At 35.6% G+C, this 27,010-nt stretch overlaps 1 long non-coding RNA gene across 1 annotated transcript in view; it reads right to left on the reverse strand.

The window, feature by feature from the left end:
- LOC124077861 (uncharacterized) overlaps positions 1 to 18,291 on the reverse strand; it is a 40,135-nt gene extending 21,844 nt beyond the window's left edge. Inside the window, exons 1-2 of the long non-coding RNA XR_006846748.2 lie at positions 18,229 to 18,291; positions 12,754 to 12,784 (exon numbers count right to left, since the gene is read on the reverse strand). This is a non-coding gene — a long non-coding RNA (uncharacterized LOC124077861). The remainder of the gene's footprint in view (positions 1 to 12,753; positions 12,785 to 18,228) is intronic.
- Between the last annotated feature and the right edge of the window lie 8,719 nt (positions 18,292 to 27,010).

Below are 27,010 nucleotides of genomic sequence, written 5' to 3' on the forward strand. Positions count from 1 at the left end.
AGAAATTAGGAAGATATTTATAAAAATTAAATCATAAGTTGGGAGTAAGAAAAAACATAGCAGATTCTCCTGAAGACTAAGCAACATGGTTGAGAAAAAAAATGATCCTGTTTCTCTACTTATTATTTAAGGGTCACTGGCTATCATGCCTGAGGTGGACAAAAATGTGGAGAAAAGCATTATTCCAACCTTGCAAAATCACATCCCTGCCATTGCTATTATGTGAGATGGTGAAATTTGTCACTTGTCTGCTATTTACAGGTGAAATTTTAATAATTTATAGCACATAACCATTTGTTGTAAGATAAACTGCAGTCCTGAAGGTATTTTACTTGAAAAATAAGAAACATTTTCCATTTTGTTGCCTTTTCATATCAATATCTGCTAGTCTATCATGCTAATTAATAAATGTAGCAGGCAGAGTCAGTCTCAGGCTTTTTTTCTAATTTTGTTTAATTTATCAAATGGAAAATAATCTAGCAAAGAGTCATTAATTTAATTTCTTCTGAGAGGGAATCATTACCAGATATGTTAAATTTTCAACAATGCAGCTTCAAAACAGCTGTAGCCATGGAAAATTTTTATAGTTTTAATTGAACATCTGTGCATTTTAATTGATTAATTTGAAGAAAATACAGGAAAAAAAAAGAAAGAACAGTAGGTAAAATGAATTTAACAAACCACTTTTTTGTTTTCTCTGCTTCTTAGTTAATGATTTTTCAGTATAAACAAAACAAGAAATTATCAAACAACATTAAATAATTCCCATGGCTATAAATACACTCAAATTGATTTAGTGGAGTGGACAAGTTTTTTATAACAGGATTGTTTTCAATCAAAAATATACACAGGGCTACATAAGTGGGCAGATACAGTATTTATTCAGATCCCTATCTCTGTGAAAAATGTCAGTGCAATTCACTGAGGACAACATTCCAAATATTGTAAAAAATAGTCCAATGCCCCAACCACCTTAACGGCCACCAACAGGAACATATGGGTACATAAAGATAAATGTAATTGTATTTCTGTAATGTTTTGCGTTTCCTGAAAGATCAGCCCTCCAAGTATTTTTCTTCTCTTTTAAATCTATCCTTTTCTTATCAAGTCACATTTTCTTAATAGCTCACCAATTGCATTATCAAAACTTAATTGTCACAGGGCATGGCAAGAGTCCCAGATACTCATATTCTCATTCTCTTCCTCCCCCCACCCCCATATTTGAAGACAATGTGATTCCAGAACAATATATTAGCTATAAAAAGAACTATGAAAAACCTGTCAAGGAACGGAAGTAAAATAGCCATGTGACTCTCATAGACACTGAGTCATCTCAAAAACCAGGGAGAGTTTGCTTCATTATCGTGGCTATTAACTGGTAAACACTGTCTATTTTTAAAAAAAGATCTAAAGATATTTCCATCAATACCAATCAAAAATGAGGGAAAGGATGGATGAATAAATGAAAGCTCAGACAAGGGACAGAGGAACACCGTTGAGATGGAGGAAAAATTTAAAAAAAAGGCAAATGTCTCCTTTAGTTAAGAGACAAGTATTAATAATGTGGCACAACCCTGAATAAAAATAATCATGAGTAGTAAAATCCGATGGTGCCATTCAGAAATTGATCAATTTTAAACTTTTGTTAGTGTCTGTTCTTTCTGTAATAAAATAATTTGCAGAACAGGCTGTGGAAGGAGAATTACAAGTTTCCAGGTAGCATAGTGAGACCCTGTCTCAAAAATAAAAAGGATCTGGGGATATAGATCACTGGTAGAGCAGCCTGGGTTCAATCTCCTCAGTACTTGGAAGAAAACAAAAACAAACAACAACAACAAAACACCAGAATTTACAAAGGGAAATTAGTTCATTCTAGAAACTGGTCTCTTCCCTAAGTCCTTGTTTAAATCACAGGAGCAGCTGTGTGGGGCAGCAAAGTGTCTGACTTACAGAAGTCACTCATTTAATGTTGGAAGGATCGGGAGGGCTTTCTATTTAGAAAGTGAATGTAGTAATGTAGATTAGTCTTATATGTCTACTTATCAAGGCAATAAAGGGCAGATATCTGGCAACTTGTTCTGAACGATTGATTCTCTATTTATGTGAATATAATATAAGAGTATTTACTTGATAATACTTTGTCACTCCCTAACATGCAAGCAAATGACTTCATTCTGTCAGCTGATCTCCTTGCAATGGTTACACCTATGCAAATCTCACCCATCATGAATAACATTTCCCATTCTTAGCATTTTTATAATCTAAAATATCTTACTAATTCTCACCACAAATTTGTAAGACATGCCAATTAGTAAGCTATTTATTTCAAATTGGTAGGGACAGACAGTATAGGTAGGCAGGTATTTAAGGTATTTTTTTAAAGATAATTTTTATCTGCAACAAGAAAAGAATATTCACTAGAATTTCATTCAAAGTGAATAAAATATTGATTGAAAATAAATTTCTGATAAAATTATGAGATAACTAAATACTTAAAGCTGGCAGCTGTGGTGGGGGTGGGCAGTAAAGCACCAGGCTTTGGGTCCCAACTGTCCTGTACTATATGGAACAGCTGACTTAGATTCAGAAGCATGAAGTTTCAGAGAAAGAGGCAAAGAATCCTACTAAAGGTGGTTATTGACTCTCCCAGAAGGTGCAATTGATCTCCAAAAGTCAAAAGAGTTGACATCACTGGGTTATGTAGCTATGGATCAAACACCAAATTTCAGATTTGAAGAGTACTTGGCTGGAAGAATATAGAGGGAATTTAACCTTCAAAAAAGTAGTTAACCTTTAAGACCCTTTCCAAAGTGGAAGACTTACGCATTTACGATTATGTATGTAGTGGAGAGAAATGATTAGCAAATTAGCAAATTAGCCTTCTAATTATACTTCAGGTCTATGAACTAATTGCTAAGTAAATCCATATGCTTAAGATCAAGGCTGATTTTATATAAAGGTCCTCCATTGTTTTGCCTTCTGGTTCTAGAACAAAATTTTACAGTGTGCAAATACTTTGTGTTCTTCATAGGTGTGACTATCAGAATTTCATCAAGGACATGTAGCACAATAATGTAATTAGAACCTGTCACCTTATTTAGCTCTAGAATAGAAACAAAGTGGTCCAAGGTCCCTGAGAGAATTTTGGTAATCAGGATAGCCAGCCCACATTTTTAGGTTCAGAAAGCTACATGCAGTACATCCAAATATTTACACTGTCCCTATCTATTTTAATTTCATCTTCCCCAGTGGTATCATGTTTATTTATTTTTCACAAAATTTGGATGTTTTTTGTCAAAAAAAAGAGGAATGTAGTATAAAGAAGAGAGTAATAATAAAATAAAGTAGCAAGTACACAATATTAGGCTAAATTATTAAACAAAGTAGTGAGAAAATTGGAGAAATATTAAGAAAGAAATTGTGTTACATCCTCACCATTACGAATACTGGGAATATGTAAAACACTGTCATTAGTGTTGGTGAAACAAGAATGTCAGCCTCAGATGTCATTAAGAGCTAGAATTTCTTTCAACATCACATAGTCATTGTTATCACACTGAGATAATATGATTTTAGTGAAGAGCAAAGAGATAGGGCATGCTCTTTAGCATGCACAGCAGTTTTGTTCATATTAAATAATTTAGACCAGAAATTTTGAAATACTGAAAATAGCTCATGTATTTCCAGTATGCTTTTTTATGTATCAGAAACCTCAAGATTTAAACAATAGCTATAGTTTTGGCCACTCTTTCACTTATTTTTAATTGATTAAGATTTTAAACTCAAATATTTAAAAAGAAGAAACAGGAACTCTACAAGAAAAGACATAATGAGACTTCCAATTCCATCAGTTTGTCAGACAAGATAACCCAAAATTTCTCTCTGCTAAAAATATCTAAAAATGCTGGATAAAACATAGCAAACATCTTAATATATAACTCAGTAAGAAAATCAACTAAATTCCAAGAGCCAGCACTGAAGAAATAACTGAAAACCACAGCAAAAATCTCACGCATTACCCTAGGAAGAGTTTCATGGAACTGTGCATTTGAGCTCTTCATTGTTAATCCAGGAACTTTGTTTTGATCACTCTCGGAAAGAGTCCTAAACTTCAGAAGAAAAAGACTGGAATAGAGGCAACCTCTGCCCTGTACCATAATGAAAATCAGACCTTCAGTAGAGGATCAGAAAAAAATCTGCTAACTGATACAAGAAGATAAAACTTCTTTCTGAGCTCAGATGGAGGGGGTGGGGATGGGGTAAAAAAAAATTTAAAATTCTCTGGAGAAGTATGGTGAAATAATGTGGTATGATTTGGGTCCCATGATTTTGGAATTCCTAAACCATGAAATTAGCAAATAACTCTGCACAGATCAGGCTGTACCTTGGGACATCTAGCAGAAATGATGCAAAAAAATGTTCTGTAGACATACAGTCTCAATCCAGATTGCAAAGGATTACTGAGATAGGGCTAAATTAAGAATAAGAGCTCATTTTTATCATTATAAAACACATATGAAAATAAGAATTTGAGCCCAGTGCAGTGATCCACACTTGTAATCCTAGCAATTTAGGAGGCTGAGGCAGGAAGATGGCAAGTTCAAGGCCAGTCTGGGTAATTTAGTGATACACTGTCACAAAAAAAAAAAAAAAAATGGGGATGAAGCTCAGTGACAGAGTGCCCCTGGGTTCAGTCCCCCAAATACTGAAGGAAAAAAAAAGATGAAAGAAAAAGAAAATAAGAATTCAATATAACTAATTGTCAGCAGATGCAAGAAAAAGCAGGAGTAACCTTTCAAGAACTTCAGATAAATAGCTTTAGATGAAATAGCTGATACAAGTTTTACTTATGTCATGGGTTAATATATATAGCTCCTGTAAAACTCCACAAAGAAAAATAGTATTTTGCCATTTAGGATGGGTAGGATAATTTGCTTAAATTTATTGTTGACATTAAGTTTTTTTGTTGTTGTTGTTTTTGAGGGAGAGTGTTGTTTTTGTTTTTGTTTTGTTTTGGTAGCAGGGATGCACTTAACCACTGAGTCACATCCCTAGCCCTTTTTTTTTTTTTTGTTATTGTTGGGTATGACAGAAGAATGCATTACAATTCATATTTCACATATAGAGCACAATTTTTCATATCTCTGGTTGTACAGTCACATCCTTTGTGTCTTCATACATGTACTTAGGATAATGATGTCCATCTCATTCCACTGTCTTTCCTACCCCCATCCCCCTCCCTTCCTTTGGGTATAGACCAAGGAGTGGAATAGCTGGGTCACATTGTGGTTCCATTCCCAGTTTTCCAAGGAATCTCCATGTTCCTTTCCATATTGGCTGCACCAATTTGCAGTCCCACCAGCAATGTATGAGTGTGCCAAATAATTAAAAGGCAGAAACTGTCAGGGTGAACTGTAACCAAGGCATACAAATACATATACATACGATATGCTCTAAATATAAGAAATGGATAAAAAAATTATGTCAGGCAAATAGTAAGTAGAAGGAAGTTGGTGTAGCTATAATAATATCATGCAAAATAGATTTCAAATCATTAAGTATTACTACAAATAAAAGGGGACATTTAAAAATAAACAAAGGTACAATTTATCAGAAAGACATGACAACTATAAATGTTTATGTACCTAATAACAGAGCTATAAATGCCAAAAACTAAAACTGACAGAAATAGAAGAATAGAAAAATGGAGGGTCTTACCTGTAGATGTTGACACACATCTTTCAAAAAATTAAGAAAACAAATAGACAAAATTCAGTAGAGATATAGAATACTTCCACAGCTGTCCTAAATGATGTTTATAGAATAGTACATTCCACAACTACAAAATATACATTCTTTCCAAGTATGCAACAGGCCATAAATAAATCCAAATGAATTTTAAAGTATTAAATTTATTTATAAAATACTATTTTCCAATGATAATGGAATTGTAATCTGGAATCAATAAGAATAAAGTAGCTGGAAAACTCCCAAACATTTGAAATTTAAATAGCCACTTATTTAAACTATGTTTGAAAGAAGAGATTATAGAGAAATCAGAAAATATTCAACCTGCTATTAAGGATTATTCAACATACCAACAATTGTTGGATGCAAACAAGGTATTAGTTAAAGTGAAATATATAGATTTATATGTATATATTAGAAAAAGGCAAAAAGTTATAAAATTAGTTATCTAAGTTTCTATGAAGAAGATGGATGGTAATAAAAACAATAAAAGCAGAAAAATTAGGAAACAAGCAAAATAAAAAATAAACAAGAACAGATTTTGATTTTTAAAAGATTAATAAAATTGGTAAACTTGAATCAAAACTTATCAAGAAACTGAGATAATGGAAGTTAAAAATGTTGGACATCAAACTGGGGCTATCACTACAGATCCCAAAGACAATAAAAGGATATTAAGAAAATCTTATGTACAAATGTAAATGTAAATGTTTATATTTATATTTATGAGCATAAGAAATGAATTATTTATTAATTTGCCAAAAATGACACAGAAGAAATAGAAAGTCAGCAGAGATACTTTATTAACTAATTAAAGTCAACTTACTATTGAAACTTTCCCACAAAGAAAATTCCAAACCCAGTGAGTTTCACTGGTGAGTACTATCAAACATCTAAAAGAGAAATTATAACTATCTTATAAAAATGCTTTGTAAAAATAAAGAGGATCACTCTCTAACTTATCTCATGAGCCACCTTAACTCCAATATCAAAACCTGGCAAGGTTATTCCCAGGAAAAAGCAATCAATTAATCAATCAAAAAACAAAACCAAAAACTATACACTGATACTACTTATGAATATAGACACAAATATCCATAACAAAATATTAGCAAATCAAATCCAGACTATATTTGGAAAGATAATCATAACCAAGTAGTTATGATGCATTATAAATAATATATCCAAGTTGATTTCATATTTGAAAATAAGTCAGTGAACTGTATTAACCCATTAAGTCCAAGTTTTCAATTCTATGAACATACTATTTCAAAGTTACCATAAGTGGCATATTTGTTGCTCAGTTTAAGTTTTTAGGAATGTTCCACATCTAAGTTTTTAGGAATGTCCCATTTTGATGGGACAAAATGGGCTCAGTTGACAGAATAAGGTAGAAAAACCATAGGATCTTCCCAACAGATATGGGGGATAGGGAGAATGGCAAAATGTCAAATCCATTCATGATTTTAAAAAGAAGGAAGAAAGAAAAAGAAAAGAAATAAAGCTAGAAAGAGGAGGGACTCCCTCAATCTGATGGACAGAATCAACTGAAATCTCTCAATTAGCATAATATTTGCTGGTACAATTGAACACTTTCCCCAAGACTGAGAGCCAGTCTTCTGCTGGTTCTTCTGCTCTCAGCACTTCATTTCACCAGAGGTTCTCTGGGGTGCAATAAGAGAAGAGGGAATGAAAAACTCCAAAATTGGAAAGAAATGAATAAAAGGATGTAAAATGATGTTAATCCAGAAAAAACAACTACATACATAGGAAAATCCTAAAGATTCTGCCCAAGAAAAGCTAATAAATAAGCTTATCAAGGAATTAGCATATAATTTTAAAGATGAATTATATTTTACATACATTCAGAAAACACTAAAAAAAATCAGTTTAAAAAAAGAATGCAGCTTCCAATAACAACATTAATGATTTCCCTAGGATTACTTCTCACATCAACCACCTTCCACAAGCCTTTGTTTCTGTTTTTGGTATCAACATAGAAAGCTAATATTAAAATATGCATTACAGTATAAAGAGAAGCCTGGGAGTACAAACATACAGAAAAATATTAGAAATTACAGATTAGTTTTTTGGGTTTTTTTCATCTTGCTCAACCATATCTTCCCATTTCCAAATACCACCATACCTAAGAAAGTAGTTGTCAACCTTCAAAATTATATTAAGGAAAACTGCCAAGTAATTTCACTATTCATGATGAGTGAGACAATTTAGAAAAAAAAAATTGACTAATGTCTCAAGATTTAATATGTCAACTTACACATTTAAATAACATGACCGTCAATAGGTCATGGTGTTGAACACTATAAATAACTTAATCATGCTTCTGAGAACAAGTTCATTAGAAGATCTTTTGGTAAATCAATATTAGATAAAATTCAAAAATGTTCAACAAAGTGTGAAAATATTTTGTATCTTTTCATTGAATATCTATTATATAGAAGAATTCTAATCAAGGAGAAAAACACTTAGTCTATTGCAGGCCAGACTTATCACAAAGAGTTGCCAGGTTTCATATCTTTTATTCCCCACAAAGGTGCAAGCAGACGCTAATGTAGTCCCCACTCTCACACAGGAAAACTGAGCCACACAAGAGCAAAGCAACTAGGGTGAAATGCCAAAGCAGTGGGTAGCGGTGGCAGCATTCACTAGTGAACATGATCCCAGTCTAGCCTAGTCTTAGCCAATATGCTAAGAACGCAGTGCTCAGGGGTAAACCAGATCAGGATATTTCTGTCCTCAGGAAGCTCACAGGTTAATAATGGAATGCTGAAAATAAACAAATAATGAAGAAGGTAATCAGACAGCAATAAGCTTTGAAGAAAATTCAGTGCAGGGATAGGAGAAACCTAGGTGAGGTCGACCTAGGGAAAACCTCTGTGAGATGGCATTTCAGGGATCTAAATGACAAGCAGCAGCCAGTCCTGTAAAAACCTAGGGAAAGAGGGTTCCAAGTAGGCAATGTATCTATGCAAAGACCTGGGTGAGAGCAACCTAAGTGTCTGCAATACAGCAGCGAATTGCAGGGTACCTAAGAGGAGATTTTGGAAAAGCAAGACCTCATCTTACATGATGAAAACTCTGGTGTTTATCCTAATTATGATGGAAGCCATTTGTGTTTTTTAAATATTCCTTTTGGTGTTGTATGGGGCATGGGTTGTAAGCAAAACAAGAGAAGAAGCAGCAGGAGGCTCTTTGCAGTGCTGCAAGCAAGAGTGGCCGGTGGCTTAGGCACAGAGGCTTCACTGGAGAAAGAAGCAGACAAACTGAAATACATTCAAGAGAGATACTCAGCTGGACTTTCCAATGGATACATGTGGTGGGTGAGAAAAGAGAGGAATCAAGGATGACAACCAAGTTTTCGGTGAGAGCAAGTTTATGTGGTGGCAATACTTAACGAAATGTGGATGAATGGGGAAGGAGAGGGGGCTAGGAACCAAGTTAAGTTTCAGATGTTGATTACGCACCTCAGGTAAGATGTCAAATAGGCAGTTGGAGGTGGGAATCTGTAGTTGCAGGAGAGGGGTCCCATTGGAGACAGAAGTTTGGCAGCTACCAGTCTATAGATGACATTTAAACCCTTGGGACCAGTTGAAGTCACCAAGGGAAAGGGGGTAAGTGAGCAAGCCCCAGGAACCTCAAGCTAAGCCCTGGGTACTCTAATGTAGAAACCAATCAGAGACTAACTGGAAAGGAGAAGCCATGGAGTCTAAGGAAAGCAAGTGTGGAACAATCAGCAAAAGATTAGCAATGATATCACAAACCCAGAGGAGGGCCTGCCCATCTGGGCTGAAGTCTTTCATGGGTTGAATTGGCGAAGCCTCATCTTACTTTAGACCAACACTTCACTCTTGCAAATCTTGTATTCATTTAAATTTTTAATGATTCATTCTTACAGAAAAACCCCATACTACAAAGAATGCTAAAGTGATGAACTTTGTAAAGTTAAAAACCTTTTGCAAAGTACAGAGTTCACCTCAAATAATCAAATAGGAAACAAAGACTCCCACACATCAGCATGCTTAAAGTAGGATTTAGGTTGTGATGTACCAAATCATGGTGAGATTATTTTAAGAGTTAGGTTTAATTTCAGATGCCTTCAGAAGTAAACTCAAACATTTGGGTCAAGAATTATGCTACCTTTACATTCCAGAGCTCACATAAAATGTTTTCACCATCACAGCTGTCAACTTTATTAAATGCTTATTTTAGACAAATTCATTTAATCCTTACCGAAGTCTTATGAATTCAACAATTTTATTATACTCACTTCATTTTTTTAAAAATAAGGAAAGGCCCTAATTGCAGTGTACATGATTTTCCCAATGTTAGTAAGAATCTCTCTCAGGTCAGAACCACAGACTTTGGCCTTTATCTTAGTGACACAGTTAAACCTTCCTTGGGCTCTGCCCTTAATACTTCATGGAAGATTTTTCTTCCCTTCCTTTCTCTACTAGCCAGTTCCTTATGTACCCATCCTGCCAATAAGAGAGAGATGAGAAAAGCAAGATAAAAGAACAAGAAAAAAATGAAGGAGAAATGGGAAAAGAAAAAAATCATAGCTGAAAACTCAGCTACAAAAGTGACTGGTGGTTGTGTTTTGAATCCCCTAGCAATACAGGCAAAGGGTAATACACAATGCATTACAAAATTTTCATTAACTAATAAGAAAAAATCCAGCTGGGCAAGAGAACTTTTTTAGTCCCAATCCATAAATACAACAGTATTTCTTATATGTGTTTATTTCACCCTAACCAAACTATGTAATGATCAGACATTTCAAGACTAAGTTCTCCAGTGATAAGGAAAAGGTCTTCAAAGGGCTGCACTTGGAATTCTCCATTGAAAATGGGATCAACAGCTCAGCATGCTCTAAAACAAGATGGCTATACAGTTCATGGTTATCTCAGCTTCTTAAAGCAACTTTAATAGATGTCCAATAACTTAAGAACCACAACTACGAACTTCTATAACTGTCACAGGGCTCAGTCGAAGTAGATCTATTGTATACTCCATACAAATAGCCTATCACACATCCCTCTCAGAAGCAGCAGAAACCTTAGGAAACAAAATCTTGGCAAAAAATTTCAACAAATGGCTTGGGCCCCAGCTCCAATTCATGTCCCTTCACAAGAAAGCAGCCATGGGTTTTAACTAATGAAAAACCAGTTTGTTTTTAGAAAACATCCTCATTATCGACTAATTTAACAGAAATGACCAGGAAGAGCATGATTTAATGTGGATTAAATGTGAATACAACTCAGAAGCTTTCTTCTGGTTGAATTAGATAATCAAAACTATTAAACAGTATTTCAAAATGCTTTTCATAATCCTGGGACCATTAATGTCATGTTCAAATCACTGTGGGTTTTTGTTGTTGTTGCTTTTAGTATTCATAGGGATACAATGAGTCATTGGCACATCTCCAGTGCAAGATGCATTTGAATAATACATGACATGCCCTTTAGCTAGCATCATGATGCCAGATTTAAAACAAGGTAAGAAGTTTCCTCCATGTACACTTGCAGTGTTCAGCTGTTCATAATCTATAGCGTTAACAATTTATCATCAAACCCAATGACTTGCTGCCAACTTATCAAAGTGGCCACTGGATGCATATGATCAAGTCTGAGCATCTGGCTCTCCTCTGTTCCTGACATTAGCACAGACAACAGAATCAGTGGACTATTGAATGCAATTACAGTAAGCGAGACAGACAATAAAGATTGATAGCGCCTTCTCTTTTTATCACACAAAAAACTAGTGGGGGTTAAAGCTTTGCCTTGAGCTGCCTTCATTTAACAATGATTGAAAATATGCAATTGTGTTGGTAAAACACTGTAGCCTGTACCACTTCATTTACTGGACACATTATCAAATTAAATGAAAAGTGAACTGCCAAAAGCAACAGTTATTATATATTAATGATGAATATTTACTTAGCATTGTTCACAAATCATACAGAGAACAGAATCCTTCTTGTTATCTTCTTTGCAGGTCACAGTTGAGTAGGTTTAACATTTCTATGTTTACGTTAAGTCTTCTGTCTACAAATCTCTAAATACAGACTTGCACGATTGGTTTTGTGACTATCCATGTGATTACAATGTGTAATTAATAAAATGCTCTAGTTGTAGATGAATCCTAATTATCAAAGAGCTTTTGCTCACTTTATAACAATTCTCATTCTTGTAGCTACTTTTGCAGCAAGACAAACTTAACCAGGAGTATATGTTATAATGTAAGGGTTAGGAACTTTAGCTTCATTGGGCTTCCAAAATATGGAATATCAGAAAGACCCTCAAGATACAGACAAACCACAAATATATATTTTATATTTTCCTGCAAAGAGTATAGCTTTTGTAGCCATCAGAGGATATAATGGTTCACCCCCCAATCTGACCTCCAAACAAAATACGTAAGAGGCAGAAGGCAAAACAGGATAATACATAACTATTGAGCAGAAAAGAGACATGAATTCCATTCCACAGCTCTTACAAGGGGAAACTGCATTCTGAGCAAATATCAATAGATCTGGAAATGCAAAAATAAGTGTTTCATTGTTAAGTGGACAAGCATTTGGTGTGCATACTGGCATGTCAGAAAGACATGAAGCAAGCAGACATGATTGTTCAAAGTTATGCAGATTAATTCAAGGTTCTTTTTTAAAAACACACACATCTGGCCCTTCCTTTCCACTGATAGATACAGGAAAAGAAGGCACCATATATGAAAAGCAATCGTGTCTCTTTTTCTAAGAGCTCATAACCTGAAAGCTCTGTGGCATGTTCCTAACAAAAGGAAAATAAGGAGAGGTGCAAGGAGAGGTGGAGAATCAGCTTTGGGTCTTTGCTAAGCACCATCCCACTGGTTATTCTGTAAATCATTAAATGCATGGAGTTTGGGATTAAAGCACAAACCAGACACAGTGACTATAATAAATAGCAGCATGAGGTATAGGAGATCCCACAAGTGTGGAAAACTTACCAGAGAAATAGCATCCCACAGCAGACACAATCTAGAAATCAAAAAGGAACACTGAATCAGTATTCATACAATGAAGAGGAAACAATTGTGTACTCTAAAATTCACCTTCAAGCACAGTCTAACTGAAATCACTCTTCCTAGGCACCTTCAAATGCAAAGGTCCATGTTGCCTTGAACACTTATGAAGCTGTGTCTGCTTTGCAGTTCTGAAAGCCAGCTAACTGCGAGCCTACCTCAGGAACATTTTACAGAGCAGAACCCTGGGGTCCAATCCTTGGGATTTTTATTCACTACATCTGAGTTGAGCAATGGGCACACACTATTGAATATTTGGCAATTAAAATATGAAAAAGCTAAAAGAAAATCTATCACCTATAAACCACCATCTGTGATCCATCTGTTTATGTAACATTTCTCAAATCAATAATATTTTTAGTAACTTGGGGGGGGGGGGTCAAATTAAAAATTTTTAATGAAAATTTGATATATACCTAAGACTAAAAACCAACACCTTAGATATCAATACAAGTTTAAAACATGAAAAAAAATGCTCTTGACATACATATTCTCAGTCCTTCACAGAGCTAATAACTTATTGTAGATATAACCCTTTGTATATCCTTTTAGTTCCTCTATGTGTTTATTTTTAATTAATTTGTATGTTTTACATATCAAAATTAGACTACACACAGCTAGTCATAAATTTTTTGTTTTACTTTTTCACTTCATACAATATTGTTTGATATCTAGATCCATCTAAAGTTATTTCCTTATTATTTTTAATGGCCATATAGTATTTCATACCATAAATAATCAAATTATTTTAGCCTTTTTCTTGCTTTTACTATTATAAAAACAAAAACAAAAAATTCAGTATTTTATGGACATCCTTATACTTTACCTCCAGTTACATGCAAGTGGTTTCACAATATAAAGGTCTAGAAATGGAATTTCTGTATCAAAGATCTATACATATAAAATTTTTGAAGGTACTGAAAAGTTGCCCTTCCAAAATCCTATGTCATTTTCTACTCTCACTTACAGAAGTACAACAAGGACCATTTCTACACAAATCACCAAAGTTAAATATTGTTTGTCTTTTTTTGTTGTTGTTGTTGTTCCAGGGATTGATCCCAGGAGCTCTTAACCACTAAGCCACATCCCCAGCCCTTTTCATTTTTTAATTTTGAGACAGGGTCTCACTAAGTCACTCATGGCCGTGCTAAGTTGCTGAGGCTGGCTTTGAACTTGTGATCCTCCTGCCTCAACCTCCCAAATTCCTGGTATTACAGGTATGTGCCACCAAGTCTAGCTATTTTTTCATAATTTAAAGTTTACAATCATATATGTAAGAAATGGGACACTTCAAATTTTCATTTTTAGTTTTATTTCATGTCTATTAGCCATGAATTGCCCAATCATATTCTACTGCCATTTTTCTGTTGTGTTATTTATTTATTTCCTACTTCATTTTAAACTTTATATATAGTGTGCATGTCCTGCAAGTCTTTGTGCCCTTAAAAAGGTCTTTCCAAACTGACAATTGCAAAAATAAGTTATTTCCTGTGTTATATTTTCACCATTTTATGTTTTTTAAGGTTTATATTTTGAATACCTCTGGAATAGAGATACAGTATGAAATATGTCAGTTTTATTTTAAATTGTTTTAGGTGATTCTCATTGTCATTCAAATATTACATCATCACTGCCGTGGACTGCAATGGAACCCAAATACTTGGATTTGAATCCTGGAAATCCTTTTTCTTCACTGTTCATCCCATGATGTGACTGTCTTATAGATTTAGGGAGAGGATTGAATTAGATGAGAACCACAAATAGTCTACCATGGTGTGTCCCACAAGTAAAATGCCTAATACACATCAGTTGTTAGTACCATTATTTTCACATAGCTCAAGTACCTTTTCTTAATATTCATTTCAAAGTGTATTGCTACTTCTCCAACCTTTGAAAAATCAAAGGGCAAGGTCTTGGTGTACATTTTCACAGGATTTTATGAGGTCAAAAGTTCCATGAGGAAATGTCATTTTAAAAATAATACTTTTGTTTTCTTGGTCACTAGCCTATTCCTAAAGTAGTTGAAGTTGAGTCTTGAGAGACTTAAGAAACATGTTGGCTGGTACATGGTGATTACTTATATACAGCATATCTAGGGGTGCTGTCAACACTTTGCCTAATCAAACAATGGGTCTGTCTTTGTATCTTTACACATTTTGACAGGCTTTGTGGGTAACCCTGATCTGGTAGCCCAGTCCTGAATTTCCAGTAGTGCTTGATGTGTTGGGACCTCTCAGACTAGGAGACTGAAACTATCTCCAGTGGACACAGGAGGAGCCAGTGACTGGCAAGACCACAGGACAAAACTAGGTCTGTGCACCTCTTGATGCACAAAGTAAGAGTCATCACCGAAGGGGAAAAAAAAAAAAAACTAGGTTCCTAAGAGACCATAATCTATCTATCAGAAGAACTCAGCTACTCTTCTTAACTTTCCCTTCACTCTACTTTTTGCACATGGATCTGTGGGTAGAGGAAGACAGGAGAGGACATTAAAACCTGTATGAGATCAAGTCTCTATCAAGGTCCACTTAAAAAAAATAATAATTTAAAAAACCTGCTCCTAACTCCACCTCAAAAAGCAGGAAATAAGTCTGTTAACAAATGAAATTCAGTATTATATTTTGTCCAGCACCAGGACAATGTAGCATTCCATGAGTATCTGTGGTTATGATGGATATTAGATAAATAATATTCACTGATCACTAAACGTGAGCCAGGCACCATTTAAAACATTTGACAGGTATCATCTCAATCCTCCATTGGGCGATGTAGATCTATAATCTACAGAAGCAGAGTCAGATGTGGCTACATCATTTGCTGTGGTCAGTCTGAATATGGTGGAGCTGAAGCAAACCTATTCTTTCAATCTTTATGATAAAACTGTGCCAAAAGTGTGGTGGTGGGGGGAGATGACTTCCTTTTTAAAAATACTCAGATTAAAACTTACTTATCTTGTTAAGTAAGCTTTTCTCTCTCCAATCCTACTTCTTAAGATAATAAAACCCAATCCCCTACAATAATTGTGATACATTATGTTGTTCAGTTATTAGTAAAAATGTAGCAGAGAATGAGGGACAAAATATAATACTGAAATATAATTGAGAGACTAAATGTCTAAATGAGTCAGCAAAAAATGTGTGAAAAAATGTATCATTCTACCAAACATTTTGAAGTCCATTTGCCATGGGATGAATTGTGTACACCCTACAAAATTCATGTTTAAACTCTAGTACTTCTGACTATAATCACGTTTAATAATTGATTTAATAACTATTCTCACTTGAGTCTTACCAATTGTCAAAACCAGGACCTTTCAGCATTTTTTGTACATGGGTAGATATCCTCTACCTCCCATCCTCCTCCAGCCCCTGCCATCCTCTCTCCTAGTTAACATTTCATTCATTACCCTGTTCTCTCCACTAAGGCACAGGTGAGCTGATCAGACTAAGGAGACATGGCTATCAAGGAATGAGTTCACTGGAAAACCTCTCCTCAATATCCCATGCAGAATAGATAATGCTTGTGCAGAGAAAGTAGCAAGAAATCACCCAATTTCAGCTACTTGTGGCTTACCCACTCACATTACCTCATCATTGCAAGGCTTCTCTGTCACCATCAGTCAATGGGCTGGGAGCAAAATCAAACATTGGCCTGAGCTTACACATTCTCCCAATCCCAGCCATGTCCCTGGAGGAGCTATGGGAAAACCAGCTGCATGTTAGAAGCCAGCCTTCTCTCACGCCTGATCCCTAACTACCTCTCCTTGCTTTTGTTTGGATCTTAATGGCCTCAACCTTTCCCAGGAAAGTTTGCCTCTTTTTTTTTTTCTCCTCTACCTGAACACAAAATGACAGGTAACCCAAAGAAATAAATATAATTTAGCAGTGAAATAAAATCCATCTACTAATGTGTGTATGTAGGCATGTGTCTCATTGGCATGCACCAGATTGTACTAAATGGCAAGAATTTCCCAAGGGAAGATAACCTCCAGATACTGCTACAAAAGCTTTATTCCCTCCACTCTGCAAATTATTTAATTTAAACACTGCTTGATATGACTCTCCAAGGAGAAGGGTGTTTTTCCAGACCCATTTTTAATCTGTTGCTGTATATATGTGTGTGTGCACATAGAACTGGCCTCACAAACGCCTTCTCCCTGCTGCAGAGACTATGCAAAAACAATGTGCAACCAGAGGCTAAAAGTTATGTCTAAAATTAGAAAAGCAATGAAATGCTCGTGGAATTCCTGTTTGTTTGTTTTTTTTTTTTGGGGGGGGGGAAGTAGGCAAATGTTCAGCTGTCCACTTTATAGGTTCCTCAGCCTCAGATATATTGCATTTGCTTGGAGGATATAACTGGGCTTTTTTTTTTTTTAATATCACGTATATGTGTGCACACATATGTGCCTGCCTATACATGTTCATTTCTCATGAAAGATGGTCACATTCATTGATACTTTTTACTAAATCAGAAGTAGCAATGCAAATATTAAAGAATCAGTTCTCATTAGCACTGGGTAGTGCTGTGTCATGTGGCAGGGAGATAATTTATAACATTCTTTTAATCCTTCTGCTTCTTCCACTGGCTTAACTTCTACTGTTTTTCTACTACATATTAATTAGGAAAGCAAACCTGGTCAAACAAAACCTTAAGTGTCCTCTTACAAATGTTGCCAAATTTCATCATTTAAAAAATCTTGCCTTTTAAAGAGTCCCTTTATGGACCCCATCAAAAGATTCAAACCAATTTCTCTCCTGGACAGAATTTCTTTACATAAGATTCTACGGAAGAGTTCCCTCCACCACAAGTGCAAACTTGCACAGACAGGGCAGGGGAGATAGTCTTGTTACCTTGGCTAAATCAATTTAAAAGCAAATAGGCACTAGACAATAGTTTCAATATTAACTTACTCTTCCTGCTTTTTCATCAGAGCAAGCCAAAAGGCTGCAACCCCCTTTCACCCTTCCCCTAGCCTTCTTCTAGCTCTCTCCCTGTGTGGTACCCCCTGCCCCAATAAGGTGAACACCCTCCACCAACCAGCCTAGTTATTTACTGACTCAAGCTTGCATTCTGGAGCATTATCAGCTTAATGCATAATTCAAAATCTCTTGCATATGGCCTGTACTTTTGCCTGATCCCCTGCATCCTGAGTGAAAGATAAGTTTTTCCAAAGTGGGCACACAAAAGTTTTCCTGAACATAGTCATTGACCCCCAAATTCAGTCCTCCCAATCTTCCAGAAATCTTCTTGCCTTGTGGCTCCCATATACCCTTGCAAAGTTTCCATACTGTGGAGAAAACAGTCTTAGAGAGGATCTGAAAGTTTATTCCAAGTAGGGAACTGCAAACATTTGGGAAGAAAAGGTTTCTAGAAGTGGGGAAAAAAGTTCACCATTATTACCTTAAGTGTCCTGTTCTAGAGCATCAGTCAGAGGTTTTCAGCAAGGCAACAGTCTTCAGTGTCTGTAATTAAAAAAAAAAAAAAAAAAAAAAAAAAACTTTAGAATTTTTCCTCCCAGTAAGGCAAATGTGTGTGGTGGGAGAAGGACGGTTACTGGAAAGAGAGGCTAGTGGAAAGCTTCCTTAGGTGTTGGTCAAAAAAGTGAAGAAGTCAAAAGTTTAGAAGCACCTAGGAGAGAGCCTAAGGGATGGAGGGAGGAGAGAAGGCTGAGGGTGCAGATGGACTGGGGAAAAGGGAAAGAATAAGATGGCATTTGAGAAGAGAGTGCTATAGGATCAGTTGTATTAGAAGGTTAATTCAGTCAGAGTCAATTCAGAAAAAAAAATAGCTGGAATGATCCCCTTGCCTCTACCAAATTGACTGCTTCTGATTGAATTGATTAAATTAACTAGTTTCCATTTTAAAACTATATATCATTTAATATGAATAGAGAAAATTAGTGGATGAGTCCACCTGCAAATATTCAGACTTAGGTAACCGATATGATCTGATCTGAATATATTAACAACCTGACCTGTGTAAAAAATTATACGTGCATGCACACACACGTGAAAAGTGCAGTGTTGATTTTACCAAGAAGTGTCATCACATTCCCTCCTGGTCCCCCAGAATAGTCACAAGCATATTATAAGCACGCGTACATATAATACATATTCTGAATTTTCCTTTTTATGTGGTACAAAAAATTGGAAATCAGTTTGTCCCCCATAGAGTTAAGTATGCTGTATAAATGTACCAGCGTCCTTTGCCAACAACATTTTTAAAGTCAAGCTCACCTCCCCTTGATGCATTTATGTCAAAATCAGGACATGATACTAAAAATCAGAAGGTCGCCAATATCATTTGGTCTTATTACTAAATGTGGGATTCAAGTAGATGCTTTTTACATGCATTTTGAGTCCACTAAGCAATAATTCCTCCTTTTTTATAAACATAAAGACATGAATTATTAAAAAATTAAAGACATTTAGAATAATGGTCTGCCATACACAAAGTATTTATTTCAACTTTCATCATTCATAGTTTATTGCATTGATTTTTTTTCATCAGTTTACTTAGTATTAGGCTTCCACTGAACTCATCAATAAGAAATGAATTTTGGTAACTTTCAAACCCACTATATTATTTTCCTTTTATTTGTAGTGAATTTTTCTTCTCTCAATGGTATTACTGCAATAAGTCAGTCATTATTTCTTTATGTTTTCCGTTCTTTCTTTAGTATTTCATTTCCCTTTACAGCACATCTTGTGATCACAAAGAAAACAGAGACACTTATTTCTTTTAACAGTTGAAATTGCTGCAAGTGATTTAGCTGTCATTTAATTTGATTCCTCTCTTCTGTCTGTGGAGAAATATGTTTAATGTACTGGAAATTATGTTAATAAGAAAAAGCATTATCTCATTTAATGAAATAAATATACAAATATTTCAAAATAAAATAAAGAGGCAATCTTCGCTGAGAAAAACGTCTCTTATGGTTTGCATAAAATAAACAAATGAGAAAAAATCATGAATATATTGAAACAGTGACAAAAATTATGCCCACATTCAAAGGGGAGGAGGAAGCTTGGTAACTGAATTACTCACAACAATCAAATATATGTTTTTTTAAATTTGGACATATATTAAGACCCGCATTCTTAATTTTATATTTCAAGTTACCTCAAGCAAGATCATTTAATTTTTCTGGAATGGACACTAAGGTTTTTGATAGGTTTCCTTTGTATTTTTTCCTTCTGTTTCAATTGGTCTTTCAATGATTGCTATTGCTCAAATTAATAATTATCAGTAATTTCATTGAAAACATGAGCAACAACCCATGTAACTATAAGGAAGGTTAGAATTCCTTTGATTTTGCTAATCAAAACAGAGTCAAGGAACTCATTCCAAAGCTTTTATATATTAAAATTTATCTAATGCACAAAAAGGTTAAATAAATATTGTTAGTGATTTGAGCTAAACTTGAAGCAATTATGTAATAAAAGCATGACCACAGTAACAGAAACACATAATTAGCAATTTAATTACTGGCATGAAGACAAGCTAAAGATGTCAATAAAAAAAATCTTTAGTGACAAGCCGATTTTACTCTTTGCTGCAATTTGCAAGAAATACTCACCAACCGATGAACAAAATCATTTTTATACAAAGCACCTACCCCTCCACAAACTCAAATATCCAATTTAAAATATTTTTTATTTCCTATCATTGCATAGTGAATCATTATATTTTCTCCCATTTAGATTAGCACGTTCTCTTCTCTGAAAATACAATATTTCCAGTCAGCAAGTAAAGAACATTATGGTTTTTTTTTTAATGAGTTAAAGTAGCAGGTGTTCTTTGTTTCAATTTCATTTTTTCCAGCCTCAATAATATGTTTGACAGCAATGCTTCCCTGTATATGACATTCCAAATATCCTATCTTTTCTCATCTCCTAAGTTTCAGCTGAGAAAATCACATAAACCATCAGTTATTTTAAAAGGAGATAAATGCTAACTATAGTAGAAATCATGAGGGTAATTAGGTATTCCTCTAGGTCTTTTACAATTTTTTTCCCTGCCCATCTCTGTATCTAGGATTGTAGGTGGAAGGTAGTGGAGAAAAATAAGTAACGTCAGTTTATTGTGAAATGGTCCACTTGAATTTTTTTCATTACAACCCAGAGTTTCGGGCTTTTTAAAAGTCCTGAACTATTCATCTTAAAGCATTCAAAGCATCCTTACTACCTTATGTGTCACTGGTATTTAACCAGTAGCAGAAAGCAGATACCTCAAGATAGAACCATATTATAAGGAGTTTTCCATCTCAAGATAAAAAGTGAATCATCCTGGCTGGTATTCAATAGCCACTTGTAGAAGCCTAGCACATAGAGTGAAATCATGAAAGCCAGACTTGCTAAGAAGTTTGGTCTATAAATACCCTTAGGGCATGATGGGATATACTTAAAAAATGAACTCCATCAACTAGGAACATAATAAATAACTCCCAGTAGCACTACCTTTTGTCGTGAACCTGCTGATTCTGAGTATTTTGATATACAGTTCCAGTCAGATATCCTAACTAAATATTCCAGTCTTGAAAAAGAGTACATAATACAAAATCCAAATGTTTAAGGAATCTGAAAATATTTTTAAAGTATATTTTATTTGGTTCTTACTTGATAAGTACCCCAAAAAAAGCAAATAATAAATTGGAGCATAACTATATTTTGGAATCTCAACCTCTTGTCTAGTATACTGGTAAACAGAATCATTTGTTGCCTATATGTTTGGATTAAAGGTCCTTCACTTTAATAGAGTTCTCTTTCCCAGAGAGTTTTGGATCACTGTTCATTGTATATCACTATATTCCAAATTTCTGTTTTAACTGTGAACCTAAACTTAGGTGGATTTTTCAACTCTAATCATAACAAGCTTCAAATTTACCTTCTTAACATACAATTATAGCCCAGATTTTTCATGTGCTTTTTTATTTTTTTAAAAAAGGCATATTAGTTTTCCAAACTCCATGGAAGACCTCTCCTATTAGCCATGATGCCGGCTGGTTAAGCAATAGTGGCTGCCTTTGGAAAGCTTAGGGTGTAGTGAAGAAGATGGTGTGCCCGAAAGTAACAATGTTTCAAAATTCAAGTGCGGTTATGATAAATGCCAAACCACCAACACAATAAATGTGAGGAAGTTCACAAAATAAAGGAGCTCAGGGACTCTGTAAGCAGCCTCTTCATAAGTGGGTATGTGGGGGAGGATTTTCTACAGCTTTAAGACATAATGCAATTCGAATTTGAATTTATCAGCTGAACAGCTCCTTCCATAGGCAAAGAGACAGAGAATGGAAGAGGTTAAATAATTTATTCAGATAATTAATTCACGTGTGAATGTGTCAGCATGGGGACTCAATCACAGTTTTGTTGGTGAACTTGAAGGCATGAAGAAGAAAGTATAAGAAGAAGGAGGGAATGATAAAAAGTTAGCCAGGTAGAGAAGAAGGGAGGGTTTCATGCAAGATGCACAAGACCAAGGTGCTTTGATTACCAAAGGAGAAAAGAGCAGCAAGATCAGAGAAAGATTGGAAATTTAAAAAAAATGGATAATTGGGATTGTGTTCTCTAGACAGTAAGGGGTCATTGATGGTTTCTGAATAGAATGATGGCCCTAATGACTGCAGTGGGAAGCATGGATTGAAAAGCCAGAGACAAAAGACTGAAGGAGATGTTATTAGCACTCTACCCAGACTCCTTTACCTGGGTGCAGCTGTACCCCAGCTGCTGGGAAAGCTAGCTGGTAAGGGTCTCCCCACTTGCTCCCTTTTCTGGAGGAAAGTCCCTAAACCAGTAGAATCCACTTCACAGTGGAGACTAAAGCTGTCCCCTCCACAACCCACACAGACACTACCTGGCCTGGGAGGAGTGGGTTCAACAAAACCCACCTCAACTGGCATGAGGGAGATCAAATGTGTATGGAAAGCAGTAGCCAGACTCTAGCTGAGACCACATGCTCTGCCCTGCTTCCTCTCTCCCTCGATCCTCTTCAGTGCATCCTTGTCTCACGAACACCACCTGGTTCCATGCTTTCTTGTCCCCTGCAGGAAGGATGGGCCATGTCGCTAACAGGCGACAGAAGCTTTACCTGACTCACCCAGAAAAGAATCAGTGCACACATGAAGCGCATCTACAAGGAATTGTGCTTTTCTGGTCTTCTGGGGGTTAACTGAAAATAATTAAAATCTGTATAGCATTGCATGGGAGGGGAGAGCTTGTAATTCAACCACTCTAGCCTGCACAGGAGATAAAATGAAGCCTCCACTTCAGGTGGATGTGGAAAGAAAGAATATACTTGTTCAGTAACCACCAGACACTGTAGTTTTTGCTATCCAAATCCCCTTTGAACATCACAGCTTAGTAAATCATTAACATCCATTTCCTACCCATTGGGAGATAACTCTGCTATGCCTCAACAAAAGCAAACCCTAAATTTACTTCTGTATCTTTATAAACTGTGAAGTGGTGAGGAAGAATAATATTTTGAAATACTAGGAATTTTTAAAAATGTAAATAAGTGTCTCTGTTAGACATAATAATCAGATTTCTTTGGCACCCCAACCCAGTACCATGATGTCTTGAATTCTCATATAATACATTGGTATTCCCTGCCATACTATTAGGGACACTAAATGTCACTTAAATCTAAGTCAAATTTCCTGCTGATGCTTCTCTCCAAAAATTCCTGCTTCTCCCTAAAGTAATGATTGCCACAAAAAGAAAATTAAAAAAAGATCAAGTAAACTTTCAGACTATAAATTCTCAGACAACCTCTTAATAGTTCTATAATGCATGACAGAAGAGAAAAGGAGAGAATAAAATCTAGGATAAAACATGAGAATGTAGTGCCCAAACCACAAATCTTCATAAACTAATATGGCTTGTGTTCTTCCTTCCTTCCTTCCTTCCTTCCTTCCTTCCTTCCTTCCTTCCTTCCTTCCTTCCTTCCTTTCTTTCTTTCTTTCTTTCTTCCTTCCTTCCTTCCTTCCTTCCTTCTTCCTTCCTTCCTTTCTTTCTTTCTTTTTTTTGTTAATGAGATTCTATTAGTTTCCATGAGAGTTTCTTAAAAACAATTTGCTTCTAGCCTGAATGTGGCAGCACCCCTGTAGTTCCACCTACTCAGGACGCTGAGACAGGAGAGTCACTTGAGTCCCAGAGTTCAAGATCAGCCTGGGCAACACAGCAAGAACCCATCTCATTTAAAAAAAATAATAAAATAAAATAAACTCATCTACTATCCAATCTTTCTCCTTCTTCCCCAAATTAGTAACTACCTGGAAGCCGATCTTATCTTTCTACTTTATAGTTTGGTAACAAATTCATATTCTAAATGAACACCTCGCTTGTACAATAGAATGTGTCATTCATTAAAAAATGAATAAAAGAGGCCAAAAAGAAGATTAACCTCTACAGCAGTGTTCTCAAACTTGAGAAGGTTTAGCCTGGTGGGTGAGCCTGATGATAGATTCCTGGGGCCCACTTCCACCATCTTGGATTCAGACCCAAGGGCAGACCAGGAGTCCCTGGGTTTAGCAAGCACTGTAGTAACACTAATGTAGTGATCCACTGAAGAAACAGACCTTAAAAAACTTCTAAGAAAGGCATACTAGCATTGAACTACCTCTGAAAGTGCTCTGCATTCTCCCTTTCCCTACCCATCTTTTGCCGTGTAGATGACTGGATTGCAGTGATAGCACTAAAGGAGAGACAAAAACCTAAAAAGGGAAATTTTGTTTGTTTGGCAGGGAAAGGGGAATGGAGATAATGAATTTGAGCTTGAAAATGTGTAGCTTTAGGCAATGTGGGCTTAACTGTTCCTAAATCAGGCACAAGGAAAACGCCAAATTCCTTCAAAAACAATGGTGTGCATTTTGAAATGTACTGGGGAGAATATCACCAAGTCATCAGAATAAAGTGTAACCCCTGAGTGTTGTTACTGTCCTTGAAATATAGCCACCAACTTCCCCTGAACTGATACCTCCCGTATGTGAGATTATAATACCGTTTGGAGATCAGTCTTGGTTCTCAGACCCACTCTGAGAATGGACTCTCATGAGTTACAGGGTGTTAATTGTGCAAAGAGTAAAATGACCTTTTTTGAATAACCTTTGCCTAAGTGGACAATTAGCTAAATGTAATCATATTTGTTACTAATTTATTTTGCCTCAAAGCAATGAAGAAAGACAAAAAAGTATTTTCACTTCCACTTGGGATGAGGTAATCCCTCTTCATAGTTTCATAACGGTGCATCAAATAGGGTAAGCTAAAACTCAATTCCACTTATTTCTGGCAGTTTCTTAATATAAACAATTGGGACCACTAAAATAAAGTCTAATAGTAATGGCAATGATGACAATGAATGAGGCAGACTGTAATGTATTTAAATGCAAAGACAAATTAATATTCAGTGTTTCTCCCAAAACACTATCTCTGGGGCACGCATAATGAAGCTGAGCTACAAATGGCTTGTATACTCGTGGGTTGTCTGGAGAGAGGTATAGTGGAGAAAGGTGCTTTTTATTTTTTTTTTAATTGAATGTAATCCAACAAAGATTTGGCAGACTACATATTTAAAAGGTTGGGAATGCTCGCAGAAATTGATTCATTCACACTGTTGTGAATCATTTAGCACACACTTCAAAGAGAGTTTAGCTTCTTAGTCTCTGCCTCCCACTTCCCGAGAAAGGCTGTTAATCAAAATGAAGACTTCTAGATGCAGCCCTGGGAGCAGGACAAAGGGACTAGAAAGAAGAAACACAGTGTGGAATGCTTTTCCTCTTTAAGGGCAGTTCCAGTTGTTTTGTTTTTGGGGTTTTTATTTTGAGGTGGCACAGTTTAATGTACTAGTATCATATAATTAATATCCAGATTCTCAGACTGGGGTCATTTCTGATGCAGAAAGACAAAAGTAAGTCCCTCGTTTAGGAAATGCTTCTGAATCTGCCTATGTCAAAATGTGTACTACCTATTTCATTTAAATGCCGCTCTTCTCCAAATAATAAGATCATAGAGGAGCTTGGAGGTAGCTCAGTGGTAAAGTGCATGTTTAGCATGAGGGAAGGAAGCTCTGGGTTCCGGAGCATCACATGTGCAAAAAAAAATTATAAAGGGAACATTACTGTAAATTATCTAAATGACAAGGAGCATGTCTATTTGTAAGAAAATGTTGGGATTGTAAAACTAAAAGTCTTTAAAGAAAATATTTAGATGCATTTTAATGTTTTAATAAAAGGAACAAAATCTACCAATTCAGTGGTGGACTTTAAACCAAGGACATTGAATATAGATCATTGCAGAAGCTGAAGTACACACACTCGTGTACACACACACATGTTCACATGCACAAAATAACAGAATAAAGTCAATAAGATTTGCTAAATCTCTTTTATTCTGAAAGAGCCAGAAAATTTACTAGTAATTTAAAAATAAAAGATGATAAATTACCAATAAGTCAAATATGCAAGTTATAAATGGTTAGCTGTTAAGAGTTGAAAAATGATAGTTTTGAATAATTAAAATAGCAAAAAAAATCATGCTTAAAGAAAACAATAGAGTAAATATGTACTTACTGTCTGACATATGAACAGAAACAAATGTAGATGTTTATAAAACCAAAGAAAGATGAGCCAGAGAGTGGACAGGTGGCCCGGAGCGCACTTGGCCCACCTCGCATGGGACCTCACCCACCCTGTCCTGACCACCACTCTCAAAGGGAAGCTCTTGGCTATGGACTCCAACTCCACCACCAAAGGCCTTTTCTCAGTTATTGCAATATATTAACGGGCAGTGTTAACACTACATTCATCTACAAAGAACAGTAATAGGAAGGGAAGGGGAGGAATTCATATTTTAAATATCTGAGGTAGCAGAAAACATGCAATCCAAATCACAGATAATTTAAAGATCACTTATGCTTGGTTTTAAGATACATAATACACCTACTGATATTTGCTGAATCTCTCCACTTTGTAGATATAAACAAAACCCATGACAAAGTGACTGCTTTGCTATCTGGCCTCAAGGAAGAACTGTGGTTCTTAATTCTTTATCTTAAAACACTTTTTTCACGCCTCCAGTATGTCAGATGTTGTGTTTTAAATTTAATTCTCATAGTCATCTTCTTAGGATCCCCATTTTAGAGATGAGGAAGGAACAGAGTGGGTCTGTAACCTGCCAGGCTTTGA

This window comes from Marmota monax, unplaced genomic scaffold (assembly GCF_021218885.2).
Source record: "Marmota monax isolate L192 unplaced genomic scaffold, Marmota_monax_Labrador192_F-V1.1 WCK01_AAM20220418_F8-fsc00015, whole genome shotgun sequence".
Classification (NCBI taxonomy): Eukaryota; Metazoa; Chordata; class Mammalia; order Rodentia; family Sciuridae; genus Marmota; species Marmota monax.